The sequence below is a fragment of the Herpailurus yagouaroundi genome, unplaced genomic scaffold (assembly GCF_014898765.1).
Source record: "Herpailurus yagouaroundi ecotype Mexico unplaced genomic scaffold, PumYag 142, whole genome shotgun sequence".
NCBI classification, from domain to species: Eukaryota; Metazoa; Chordata; class Mammalia; order Carnivora; family Felidae; genus Herpailurus; species Herpailurus yagouaroundi.
In genome coordinates, this window is record NW_024412397.1 from 13,476,235 (window position 1) to 13,490,743 (window position 14,509).

Consider the following 14,509-nt stretch of genomic DNA (forward strand, 5'->3'; position numbering starts at 1 on the left):
CACTGGTTTTTCAAGCTGAAGGAGATAGCAGGGGTGGGGTTGAGGAGGCAAAGGAACTCAAAAGTTCGAGAAGCTGAGCGAGGCTGCAGATGCCCACATCCAACAGGGCTTTTGTGCCGCACACGCACAAAGTAGTGTATGGAAGCATCTGGCACGTGCCTGGTACAGAGCAGATTCTCAACACACGTCAGCCGCCCCGGGATTGTTTCCGCCGACTTTTCCTTTCAAGTGCACTTTGCTGAGTCTGGAGAAGGTTCCGAGGAATTCACCCAGGATGAGCACTGTCCCCAGTGCACACATCTGGTGCCCACAAGCTATGTACGTCAGGCGACTGGGGCTGAGTTCACCGTCTCACCCTTGAGGGGTGTTGTCACAGATAGGGGTGCTCTTGGGGAGAGTGTTGCTCCTACTCATTAGGGCCCCGGGGCCACTGGCCTCTGCAAGCCACTCTACCAAATATTCTGGTCTCCCCGCCCTGAATTGTGGGGAGCACAGGATGCAGGGAGAGGTCCAGAAGGACTGAAAGGGGTGAAGCTCTGAAATTTCACAAGAATTGCATGGAAGGCTAAAGATGATGGTGTTTGTCACAGAACAGGGCCCGGAGCTGTCTTCTGGCTTTCCTCTATGCCAAGCGGCTCAAATGTCACAGAAGAGGGTCAGAGTAGGTTTTTATCCACTCTTGGTGTTCAGCATCTATTGGCTGGGGCTCCCTTTGACCCCTACGGGGTGACCTGTAGGTCCTTGTAAAGTGGTGCAGAAGTACCTCCGACACAAAGTGTCCCCGAGTCAACCCATCTTCTCCCCTAAGCTTGCCCCTTCTCTGGTATTGCCAACTCTGACTGACGGCCTCGCCATCGGGCTACTGGCTCAACGGAAAACCTAAATCACATTCCACTCTCCTCCTCTTTTCTCCTGCACCCAAAACATCCTGTCGATGTTAACTCTCACTGAATGTTACGGCTCTTTTCTCCTCCCCACCTGCACTGTCGCTAACTTAGTTGAGACCTCGACATTGCTCACCCAGAATACTGCCAGAGCCTCCAGGCTATACTTCCCACTTCTAATCTTTCTCCCCTCTGATACATTTGCCACAGGACCATCGTAGTGATTCTTCTTAATAAACGAGATAACCGTACCGTACCTCCTATTTAAAAAAAAATCTCTACTATTTTCTGCATTGTTTAGTGCATTGCTTTCTTCAGGAAGACACATAAGATGGTCTTTGTATCATGCCTCGGGCAGTATGGAATCCTAGGTTCCTTTCTCTACAAAACAGCTTACTCCTGAAAAGCATACCCTTTAATGCATCGTTGGTCTCCCGTGATGTAGAAGTGATGTTCAAGAACACCACTGTCCAGGAGGAATGTCTGCAGTGATGATAGTGTTCTCTGCTGTCCAGTGTCTTTGCCACTAGCTACACGTAGCTTTTGATCTCTGAAACGTGTCTAGTGTGACTGAGAAGCCGTAGGTTTAATTTTACTTCATTTTACTTACCACAAATAGCCTGTGGCTGTCATACTGTGAGCTGAAATCTGAGCTTCAAAGGGTAAGCAAACTCAAGAAGTGGGAAATCTGATTCCTAGACTTCCACATGAAGCCCTGGGTGCTCAAGACTGGGTGCCCAGGCTAGATCAATTATGGCTCAGTAGCGCCCCCTGGCTCTCAGGAAAGGAAGACGCAAATCATTTGAGAATAAATGCCTCCAGTATTCCCACAGATTACTATCAACCAACTATGATTTTATAATACAGTATCACCAAACATACAGTAAAACAAGCCACCACGAAATAAGGTCAGCAGAAACAACAAACAAACAAAAACAGACTTAAAGCCTAAGATTATCAGCTACTGGAATTATCACATACAGAATATAAAATAACCATGGATGAAATATTAAAAAAAAATTAAGTTTCCAAAACGAACAAGTGGTAAGACCATCATATATGACCCAGCCTATTCTAAAAGAAGCCAAACAAATTTTAGAGATGAAATATGTAAGTATTTCAATTAAAAATTGAACAGAGGGTTAAACAAATTAGACACCACTAACGAGAGAGTTCGTGAGATAAAAGATAGATATGAAGAAGTAGCTGAGAATAAAGTGTAAGGACATGGAAAATACAAAAGGAAGATTAATAGACGTAGAACATAAAGTAAGAAATTCTACGTCTATTTTAAGTCTCAGAAGCAGAAAATACAAAAAGTGAATGAGAGGCAAATTTGAAGAGATGTGGCTGAGAAATTCTCAGAGCTTATGAGATACACGAATCCACAGAGTTTGAAAGCAGTCTTATGAGCAGAACCAGATCCACAAAGAATTACAAAATAGACTATCTTCTCGGTCCCTCCTATTCTTGGAAATGTTCTTCTCATTTTCAAGGATCCTCTTCCAAGCTTCCAAATGCCCAGTTTCCCCCACACTGCCCCCAGCCCACTCAAGTTTATTTATTATACACGTGCCCTCATCCAAACAGGCATCTTTCAAGATACGGTAATGAAATAATCAGATAAACCAGCTTGTGCTTATATATGTTCCAGCTAATGGGTTGCCTCTCCCATTAGATAATGCTTTAAAATAACTTTATGTTACGGATGTCCCTTGAGGAGTGACACATTTATTGGAATTCAGGGCACAGTGCCAGAAGAAGATTTGAAAGAGAAAAAGACTCTGGGTGTTCTCAGTTTGAGGGCCCTACCCAGCTGGACAACTCCTGAGATGGATGAGTGTCTAACTCACCCACACGTAAAATTAGCCCACCAGGGTAGTGGGTCCTTCATCATCCAAGAGAACTGATTTCATATTTATTATCAAAGTTAGGAGGATGGAAATCCATATGTCTTATCTCTCAGAGTATCCCCCAACCCCATAAATGGCATATATGACCAATGTCTAAGACAACTGACACACAACATTTCTCTGGCCACAACTATTGGTTCAACGGGGAACGCGGCCACTCAACAAATACTTGTTGAGCACTTAGCATGCCTCAGGCATGGGAGACACAGCACACAACAAAGTGGACAAGATCTCTGCCCTAATGGACCTTATGCTGGAGTGAGGTGGACACAATATATAAATAAACAAATATGTTTATATACACATCTTTATAAACATCTCTTTAGGCAGGCATATAGATGTATACATGCATCTGTGTATACGTATACTTATATATGTGCGTATATTTGTATACATGTGTGTGTGGCTGCACTGTGAAGAATGGATGGAGGAAAAGAAAGACAGGATGCACGTTAGGAGTTCTGTTTCTGGTATCCAGAGGAGGGACCATGGAGGATAATGGGTGAATTTGAAAGATACCAGGATGTCGTGTTGGTCATCCTGATATGGGCAAAGGAAGAAAATCACTGTGGAAAATGATATATGAGTCCCATTTGGACCTCTGGGTAGATGGTATGGCCGTTTTACAAAGAGCATAGGGAAAGAGGGGTGGGTGAATTCAGTGTGGGGTGTCTGTGTCACCTGTAGGTGTCCATGGGAGCAGTTGGATATGTGGCTGGAACTCAGCAAGAAGACCCAGGAGACAAAGATTGGAGAGCGGGTCAACAGAGAACTAATAACTGAAGCCAAGTCACTGTTATCGGTAACAAATGGCACCCCACAAGAAAACTTTAAGGAATGTTAACACTTCAGGGGTAGGCAGAGGGAGTGTTGGAGGGTGTTGTGTCTGGGCAGCAAAGAGAAGAAAGCACTTCAAGAACGTCTGCAGAGAAGCAGGGGGAGGAGGTCCAAGGCACCGCTGGAGTTTTAAGTCTTTAAGAAAAGCTGTTAAAACTGCTGGTCTGAGACCGGGAGCAGCAGAGATAGTGTGATGAACAGCGCCATCTCGTGGAAGATAAGATGAACAGCCGGGAGAAGACCGATTTTCTTGCTTGTTGATCATGGGTCACATTGACTTGGGGTTGGAATCTTAAAGGTATATTTTCAGAGGAAGCATAGGCCACAAGAACTAAGTTTGGCTTCCCCACGAGTCATTTAAGTTCTCCAGTGAGAGCTAGGGCGAGTACCTGGCTTGTGGGCTCCCAAGCCAGTAGCCTCATTACACTGTCCTGCCTCTGAGGGGACTGTAAGGCATAGAACAGTCAGACCCAGACTAACTGTGACCGAGGTGTCCCTGAGGTCTCTCTGCTCCTTCGTGCCTGTACAATGTTTGGATCAGAAATCCCCATTCCTCGCCCTGCAGAACGTCCACCGCTCTCCCAAGACCTGTGTAAATTCCGGAACACCTCGGGATATCCAGAATCTTCCTCTCACCGGTTCCCATCTTCAACTTTATCTCTGTGTTTGCATCACCCCCAGATTGAAAATAAACCCTGTCGAGGGTCCCAGCATTGAGAGAACAACCAAGACGAGCCCCACACCACCACAAACCACAACAAGCAAAACACCTCACTCGACGTCAACATAGAGATGAAAACTGGACATTAAGAAGCCCTGTCTTGACAGTATTTTGCCAATTCTACCACATTTCATGGGTTTCCTTCTCTCTGCTTTCTCCCCTGACACTTTCAGGAGAAAACCATTTTTTCCACATTGTCTTTCATAAAAAGTGTGATCATACGATTAATCCTCCAAACCAAGACATTTCTGAAAGTAAAAAAAGCACCAAAAATGATTCAAGACAGACAGACAGAGTAGGGCATAGATGTAGATCTATGATGTCTTTCCTTGACTGCCAAACTGGTTTTATTTTATTGGTGGATCCTTAAAGTAGTTCTACACAAAAGCTATTTTCAGCACGCCTGGGTAGCTCAGTAGGTTAAGGGTCCAGCTCTTGATTTTGGCTCAGGTCATGATCTCACGGTTCATGAGTTTGAGCTCCAAGTTGAGCTCTGTGCTGACAGTGCGGACCCACTTGGGATTCTCTCTCTCTCTGACCCTCCCCCACCTGCTCTCTATCTCTCTCTCAAAATAAATAAAAGTAAACTTAAAAATAAAACCATTTTCAAAATTAAAACTATCTTTTAAAATAATATGTGCCGATGCACACTAAGCAAAATGCGAAAAAGGAAAAAAACCCCTTGACTTGATTATCTGAGCGTTAAAAAAATAATAACATAAACACAAGCGGGATAATTACTGTGTACTTTAAACAGTGTTTGAGATGCACTGCTCACCAAACCTGTGTCAATTGTATTTTTCTGAAGACTGTAGTTTTTCAATATGATTTATTTTTAATTCTTTCATGAAACCGGCAGAAATCTTCTTCAAAGTTGCATCTTATAATTAATAAAATTAATATTATTGAGAAAATCATCTCGCTACAGGTGCCAAGGTAGCTGGTAAGCTCAGAGCTAGTTCTCCTGCGAAGGAATATTTTCAATTCGAACTTTCTGTATCTCAGTACCAGAGTAATCCAGCCCCAATAGTGTCACAGGTACAGTGTCTTTGCCTTGACTCAAAGGACATTTATCCTACAAGCCAAACGTGCCGAATAAGTTATCTCTGTGGATCTCTTTGAACATACCACCAAATTTAAATTATGCAAAACTGAGGGTCTCACCTTTATTCTATCCTGGTATGAAAATATAAATGGATATAGAATTAAAAATCCAAGCTCTATCCTCCCCACAAGTTGAGATCTTCTAAAGGGCAGTTACAGAATTCTGAATTTCAGTCTTATACACCTTTGAGCAACTCTTGTTCCTAAATGTAGTCAGCTCCCCCTTTCTTCTTCAGTAATTAATTTAAATGCTTTCCTGTCTGCAGGTTTTATGTTCAGTAATTGCAGTTAGCCAAAAGTATCAAAAGCTGAGGTTTGGGGATGTGCTGTTCCTTAAATGCTTTGATCAGAGACTTCCAGCGAGTAGTGAACAAAACACAACCAAACGGTAAAGAATCCACTTGCCAAAACCAAGAACAAAACCTTAAGACGCGGACATAAGGAGAACTTGAGTTGGTTTACAACATAGCCCTTCACGGACTCAATGAAAGACAACGTCAACTACCTCCATGTCGACCTCAGTCTGTACTTTCTAACTGATTAAGTTCATCAGTTTATCTCAGGCTGGAAAGGCCAAAGACATGGCAGGCAAAGCATCCCCTGATGGGAGCCGAAACTACCCCCTCAAGCAATAAGGACCGTCCTGAGCCTGCAAGACCCCACATGCTTGACCCCAAGACAATGATCAACTTGACTTTTACAGCCCACCTGCATGTAGCCACCAACCTTCGTCCCACATTTTCCTTGTATAAACCCGGAAGTATTGTTGGCACTTTGGAGCACAATCTTTGAGATGCTGGTTCACTGTTTCCCAAGTTTTGGCCTCACTGAAATAAATTCCTTTCTGTTTCACCACCCCTCATCTCTCCGCCTTTGGATTTTGTCTGCGGCAAATGGCTGAATCTGGTCTGTTTGGGCCCCCCTAGGCCCAGACACTCTTACCCCCCTGCACCCCAGTTACATCAAGCTTTTCCAAATTCCCATTGATGATAGCGTCACAAAAATTCTGTAGTTACTCTGTGTGTATTTAAAAATCTAAATTTTTACAACTGCAACTTCTATTTTGGTAGAGTAACACAGCATATTTGGACACCCTTATGAATTTTATGAACACCACACACAATTCCAAATCTATTGCTGTTTTAAGAGGCTTTTTCACTTAGGAGAGAAAGTTGTTTTCATTAAAACATTGAGGTCCACCAAAGTTTCTATTTATGTCATCAGTATAAAAATAATTTTATCTTTAATGCTGAGCCTTTTAACTAAATTTACAGTGGAGTTCATAAGAATGTCAGGAGTTTTTCATTTGATAAATTGAAATCCGAAAAGCTTATGAACCAGACAAAAGGAAAAGAGAACTGTTGTTGAAATTAACATAAATGATTTTCTATTTGAAGCAGCTGGAGACACTGATATAAAGCTGACATCATTTGGGACGTCCAGATGTCTCAGTCAGTAAGCATCTGACTTCAGCTCAGGTCATGATCTCTTGGTTCGTGGGTTCAAGACCCGCGTCAGGCTCTTTGCTGACAGCTCAGAGCCTAGAGCCTGCTTCGGATTCTGTGTCTCCCTCTCTCTCTTCTCCTCCCCCCACTTGCACTCTATCTCTCTGTCTCTCTCTCTCTGTCTCTCAAAAATAAATGAACATTAAAAGAATTGTTTTAAGATGACATCATTTAACCGAGGCATTCTTCTGCTAATGGAACCAATACATCCATAGCTATTGCTTCACTTGGCCTCTGCACACAAAAAACGTGGAACTGAAAACAAGTTCATTAATTTAGAAAAATAGTCACATGAATATGAATGAAAAAGACATTTCCCGGGGCACCTGGGTGGCTCAGTCGGTTGGGCGTCCGACTTCGGCTCAGGTCACCATCTCGCGGTCCGCGAGTTCGAGCCCCGCGTCGGGCTCTGGGCTGACGGCTCGGAGCCTGGAGCCTGCTTCCGGTTCTGTGTCTCCCTCTCTCTCTGACCCTCCCCCATTCATGCTCTGTCTCTCTCTGTCTCAAAAATAAATAAACTTAAAAAAAAAAATTTAAAAAAAAAGACATTTCCCAAAGTGCCCCATAAAAGTGCCTTCTCAATGGGGTGTGTTTATATACAATGGAATACTATTCAGCCATAAGAAGAAGGAAATCTTGCCTTCTGCAACAACATGGATGGCTTTTGAGGGCATTATGCTAAGTGAAGTAAACTGCCAATGTTCTCACGGGTTTTCACACCCCTACCACCCAACAACTAGCCTAATCCCCTGCCTCTCTGCTTTGCATGTACTGTTCCCTCCCTTACTTTCCTCACCTACATAATGCCTACTTGTCCTTTAAAACTCAGTTTGGATTCTGGAGGATCCCTGGGCTGGGCTGGGAGCCCTCCATCTGTGCTCAGAGGTCTCCCTGATTACCTCCTCCTAACCAGTGGCTGCTCATTTCCTGCGTGACTATGGCCTCTGTGTCTTGATTTCCCACATTGTCCAGTGTCCAACACAATCAATGTCTATCAAATGAATAATTGAATGATTGAGTTAATGAAAATTTTATTGATAACTTTGTGGACAAGACGGAGATGGGAAATGATCACCCACCTAGGAAATTTCGTTAGGGCAGCAAGCGTCTTTGCCTGTTGGATGCTCGAGACAATTTGATTTTAAAAAAAGAAATTCATTATTGAGCCTGGTGCACTTAAAATTATTGACAACAGAAGCATAAAGCTTATTCACTGCCTATTGTAACTCTATCATTAGTGCTTGAATTCCCGCTGGGATTTATTTTATGGCAAGAGAACGACGCTCAGGATGGCCACTTACCCAGCTCTGGCAGGCTCACTCTCTGGCCAGCAACTTTGCAATGATGCCTCGCCAAGAATGGGAAAACCTGTTCTCTACCTGGAAAGCCATCGACCTAATCACCCTACCCATTTAGTTTCTGCTTTTTCCACAGTCAGCAAAGAATAAGAATTAAGGGCAGGGGAACACAGCTCATGTCAGCTCCCCATGACCTGCCTTCGGTGTTTGATCAAACTTAGGGATCAACACCAGGCTCTTGAAAAAGGAATTTTGAATAGTGCTCCAGTGAACTTAGGAGTGCAACTATCTCTTCGAGATCCTTATTTCAATTCCTGTGGATAAGTCCCCAGCCCCGACATTGCTGGATCATTATGGTAGTTCTAGCTTTAGTTTTTTGAGGAGCCTCCATCCGGCTTCCCACGGCAGCTGCATCGCTTTACCTTCCCACCAACAGCGCACAGGGAAAGTCTATCTACCTCTAATTGGCCTGACTTTACATAAGCGTCGTTATCTTAAGAAAGTAGAATATTAAATTGGTGATGATGACATCAACAATGGTAATTATAATAGAAGTAATGATGGTGTGATGATGCTTTTACTTCTTTTGAAAATGTCACCGAGTACCGAACAGGGCCACCTTTAGCCTGTACAGCACCTTTGTATGAATTCAGAAGAGGTGACTCTTCCTCAGACTGACACAGCCTCACACCCTGGCGCACTGCGCTATGAAGGGAATGCCAGCTTGATGTCCGTCCCCTTGCCCTCTCACGAGGTGCCCTTGTGCAGCCAGCAACCCGCACAACCACACGCAGTGGCATTGGGGGACATCCAAATAAAGGGGAAAAGACTGGGTGGTCCGTAGGAAAAGAGCCAGGTCTGTGTTATAAGCAGACAGAAAAAAACAACAACAACTAGATGATGCCAAGGAGAAGAAGCTGGTTTCATTGCCTTGACACTTCCTGGCTGCCTCAATAACCTCCTTTCTAGGAGTGCTGGAGGAAGACTCATTTGACCACTAACGTGAGGTCCTAGAATCGGCACAGAAGAGGCTCTGCGTCAGGTGTTTCCATCCTCTACCTAAGTGAGAGGGCCATGGCAATCATGCCTCTCCATCCTGGAAAGGCCAACCTTGGTTCCCATTGACAAAAAGGAGAGCCAGCTCCTTGACCATGCTCTCAAGGGTGGAGGTGGTGATTGGCTCTGCATAGATGGATGAGTGAGGACTTGCTCGATAGAGAAGACTTGTGTTGGCCTGTGGGGGGGACTTACTGCTATCAGTAGGAATCTAAGAGATCATCGAGATAAAGGTTCTCCCTCATATTTAAGTAGCACGTGAGCCTTTGAAAGGGTGCATGGCTTGGATGCTGGGATCCAGGCTTCCTGCTCCCCATGCCAGCATTCTTTTCACAGCGCCCACCTGGCAAGCTGACAAATCTGGTCTTTTCTCCCCAACTTGATGTTCCAGGTAAGTTTACTTTGTCCAAAACTTGCTCCGCGAAACAATAGCCCTCCAAGATAGAGTGTAACTAGCACGTGTAGGGTTCATTGAAATTGAAGCAACAAGGCGGCACCTGGGTGGTTCAGTCAATTAAGTGACCAACTCTTGATTTCTGCTCAGGTCATGATCTCACGGTTCATGGGATCAAGCCCTGAGTTGGGCTCTGTACTGACAGCACAAAGCCTGCTTGGGATTCCTTCTCATCCCTCTCTCTCTCTGCCTTCCTCCCTCAAAATAAATGAATAAACATTTTAAAAATGAATAAATTTAAGAAACAAGGTCCCACATGCTTCCCCAGAGAGTTACAAAGCCCACTGACTTCTCAAAAGCTTAGAAAGTACTGCAGGAACCTCTTTCATCTCATTCAACACAATCTGTGCACGACTTTTTAAGCATGGATTCCTATTTTCATAGCATCGTCTCATCCCCACAGAACTATTGATCCTCCAGACTCATTTCAGAAGTGCTGAATGATTTTTTTTTTAAGTCAGCAAAGAAGGCGTTGTTAGTTCTGAGAGAGAGCAAAACAACTCAAACGTGTGGATTACCTGCAGAATCAGAGGCTCTTTTCCCATCAATCAGAAGTATGTATTAATATTTACTGTTTATGGAAGGCACGGAGCTTATGGTGGAGATAGAGAGGACTCAGTCCGACTGCAGGGGTCTGGTAAGGCTCCTAAGAGGCAGTGAGGAGTTCCAGTGACACGGCTGTACCTACCGTGTCTCTAACGGAGAATAGCGCCGTCTACTTATTCTGTTCCAGGACTTGGGTCAGGAAGAGTCATTCCCTATGATCTGCTCACTTGAAAGCCCCCACAGACTGGAGCTGCTATTACAGTCGGGCCAGAGGATGGAAACAGGGAGAGAAACCTGTGAGCAGGGACACGCCCATCTACTAAATCCTCTGTGGCAGTGGGGTGGGGCCGAGGGCAAGAATGCTGTGGAAGCAGTTTCAGGTCTAAGAGCAAAAAACTAAAACAGGGAATCCTTTCAAATCCGGTAGGAAGAGCAAATGGCATACAGGTGACTGAATATGACCCCCGAGGAAAGAGCTCCGAACTGTTAAAAAATAGATTACATTTACCCAGAAATGCTTGAAAAGTAAACATTCCTACAAGGTTTGCTTACTGAGGGAAATATTTAGCTAAGGTTTATCTTTACCTACATTCGTTTGTCTTACATTTAACACAATATTTCATTTTTTTAATGCTTATTTATTTTTGAGAGAGAAAGAGCGAGCATGAGTGGGGGAGGGGCAGAGACAGAGAGGGACAGAGGATCTGAAGCGGGCTCTGTGCTGTCAGTTCCCAGAGGTTTGTCTCTTCCTGCCAGGTTTTGCTGTCAGCTCAAATGTGCCCAGGTGTAACCAGCTCAGTTGGGTACATTGATAGAACATCCTCTACGGGCCAGGTGTTGTATGTGAAAGTCTTTATGGATGTTACTCATTTGCGTATTCTTACAATAACCCTAGAGTTAGGCGCGATGCCCATATATTTCAGGAGGAAATATGGGCTTAGAGGATTTGGGCAAAGCATCCAAATCGGTGATTGGCAGAGTATGTCTGCAGCTCTGTCTGACCCCAGAGCCTACGGGCCTTCCACGGTGACTTACGGTCCTTGGACCATGTGGGGCCATGTGGGACTCAAACTCATGAACTGTGAGATCATGACCTGAGCCAAAGTCAGATGCTCAACCGACTGAGCCCCCCAGGCGCACCAAAAAATTTCATTTTTAACATAAATCGAACAAGATCGGCCCTTGAAGCAAATTTAATGGAATTCATCAAGTAAGAATTGTTAATGGAATCAAATGCACTGAGGTTAATAGTATGGGTTCTGAGTCCAAGAGTGAGGGTGTCCATCTTCATAACACAATCTAGCAGCCACATGCGCTCAGCAAGTTTCTTCCGTGTCTCTAAAGCCTCAATTCCTTTAGCCGGTCCTCAGGACTGTTGTGGAAGCTGAATTAAAATACATGTTATGCTTAGCACAGTACCCAGCTCCTAACTGGCAGTGGGGTTGATATAAGTAAGAGTTGAAAAAATGCTCATTAATAATAATTATTTAATAATAATGGTACTAGTAATAATATACTAGCACTATTTATAAAATATTACTATTATAATTACAGTAATAATTATAATGTAATTATACTTTTTATACATTTAATTATACATTATTATACATTATATACATGTATATATATAATATATACATTATTATAACTCATTTCCATGAGTTAGTGCAAAGCCATCCAGAGGGAGCCTGCCCCAGTGCGTTCCTCCAGTGAGGAACCTGGAGAACGACTTTGGAAAACTGGCTGAATATTTGCATATGGGTCAGTAATTCCATTTCCCAAGTATGTGTGTGTATAAATATATACAAGTTACATATATATTTTTTTTGAGAGAGAGAGAGAGAGAGCATGCCCCCTCCCTGTGGGGGGCACACAGGGAGAGGGAGAGAGGGAATCCCAAGCAGGATCCACTTGGGAGACGGTGTGGAGTCTGATGCAGGGCTCGATCCCACAACCGTGAGATCATGACTTGAGCAGAAATCAAGAGTTGGATGCTTACTCAACTGAGCCACCAGGGGCCCCTGTAAGTTATATTTGTATGTGCCCTTCTTATACACGGCCATTGCAAGGCAGCTCTGGGTCAGCCCCGCAGCCCTGGACACAGATATCATCAGGCCACCTGGTGCCAGGACCCCCCATCCAGCCAGTTTCAATCTGGACTCTTGCTGTTTCCTTCTGGTTCCACATGCACTCCGAGCCTCGTGTGCAACACTTCATTTTCCTAACAGGACCACTGAGCACGTGCTTCTTTCTGTGGGGTCCCTGCCCTCTCTCTCTTTGCACATCTGGACTAAGGCTCCAGGCCCTTCTGAAATCCCCTCTCCTTCCCACTGCTTTCTGGGTGCAGCCACCTCAGCAGAGAGACACTACCCTGTCACTGAGTGCCAGTGAGCCTAGCAGCCCCTCAGGGCAGGGGAGAGGTGCTCCTGGTATCCTGGTGAAGACCAGCACAGGGACTAACCAAGAAGTTTTGTTCTGTTCTGTGTTCTTAAAGGACAAGAGACAGGCATTTCTTTGGCAACACTGGGTGGCCAGAGGTCCCATGTGATGCATGAGTTAGTGCAAAGCCATCCAGAGGGAGCCTGCCCCAGTGCGTGGTTCAAGGGCCGTAAGTCACCGCGGAAGGCCCGTAGGCTCTGGGGTCAGACAGAGCTGCAGACATACTCTGCCAATCACCGATTTGGATGCTTTGCCCAAATCCTCTAAGCCCATATTTCCTCCTGAAATATATGGGCATCGCGCCTAACTCTAGGGTTATTGTAAGAATACGCAAATGAGTAACATCCATAAAGACTTTCACATACAACACCTGGCCCGTAGAGGATGTTCTATCAATGTACCCAACTGAGCCGGTTACACCTGGGCACATTTGAGCTGACAGCAAAACCTGGCAGGAAGAGAAAAACCTCGGGGAACTCCAAAATAGAGAAGGTCCAGAGGAGGGAGGAATTCTCCCAGGCACCTGCAGTGGCCGCTCGCCAGGGGCCAATGCCAGGCAGAAGTTGGTGGCAGCGAGGTCAGAGCCCTGGCTCTGAACTCAGTCTGCAGGAGTTCCAATCTGGCCATCAGCTCTCATCAGCTCTGTGCCCTTGCCCTGGTGATGTACCCATTCCGAGTCTCAGTATCCTCACTTATGAGACAGGATTGTGGTTTCCTCCTCATACGTCTGTTGCCATGATTAAATGAGGTAATATACCCGTAACGGGTTTATTGGTGAACCAGGCACTTACTGCTTCCCTTCTGATGCCTTCTCAAGTCCACGCTGCTCCATCGTCCTTCGCACCCCCTAAACCAAATGCCCTAGACTGATGCCTCTCCGGTCACTTTCATGTATTAATAAAGACATTTTCAGAAGTGAAAAAGCCCAGAATTCTGCTAAATCAGAACTTCAGATTCTCCATCCATCACAGCTTGGGGTCTGTTGGGGCTCACTAACCCACAGAGGACGGAAGTGGAGGGAGGCATCCCCCCCCCACTTACCCACCCTGCTCTTCTGCTGCTCCTTATAATATGCAACTTGTGGGGCGAGGGGAAGAAGGAGAGGGAAGGGGAGAAGGGAAGGACCTCGCCTCACTGGTGCAATTGGACTCTAGGGCGAGAGGTGCCTCTTTCTCACCGGACGCTCCCGTGGGCTCCTGGGAGAACGCACACCTTCACTGGGCGGACCTTTGAGCAGTCTTAAAATACTCCAGCGTGGCCCCCTGCACGTGTCACTGCCGCTGACAGCAGGCACCCTCTCTGCATGCCCCCTGCACCCCCTTCTCCCTGCTCTGCCCGGGGGACCCCTCCCCAGCATCTGTTCTTTAGATAGGGTCCCAGCTTCCTCACCCTCAGCAGTGCTCAGTGTTGGCCATTCTCTGCTCTGGGATGTTCTGGGCATGGTAGAATATTGAGAATTCTTGGCCTTTACCCACTAGATGCCAGCAGCACCCCACCCTAGTTGTGACAACAAAATGTCCCTAGGGGACAGAACTGCCCCTGGTTGAAAACCACTGGATTAGAGCATCCCAGGCAAGAGTAAATCCGAAGTTTTGGTGCTTTCCAAGTTCCAGGAGACATTTCAAGCTCCCTGAACACTTGGCTTAAAGAGGCATTAATCCCTTCCCTCCTCTAAATACTCACTACACCTTTCTGCATTAACCCATACTTTCTGTTTCATAGCCTAGAGGGGGTAATGAGCCAAGAGTGGCA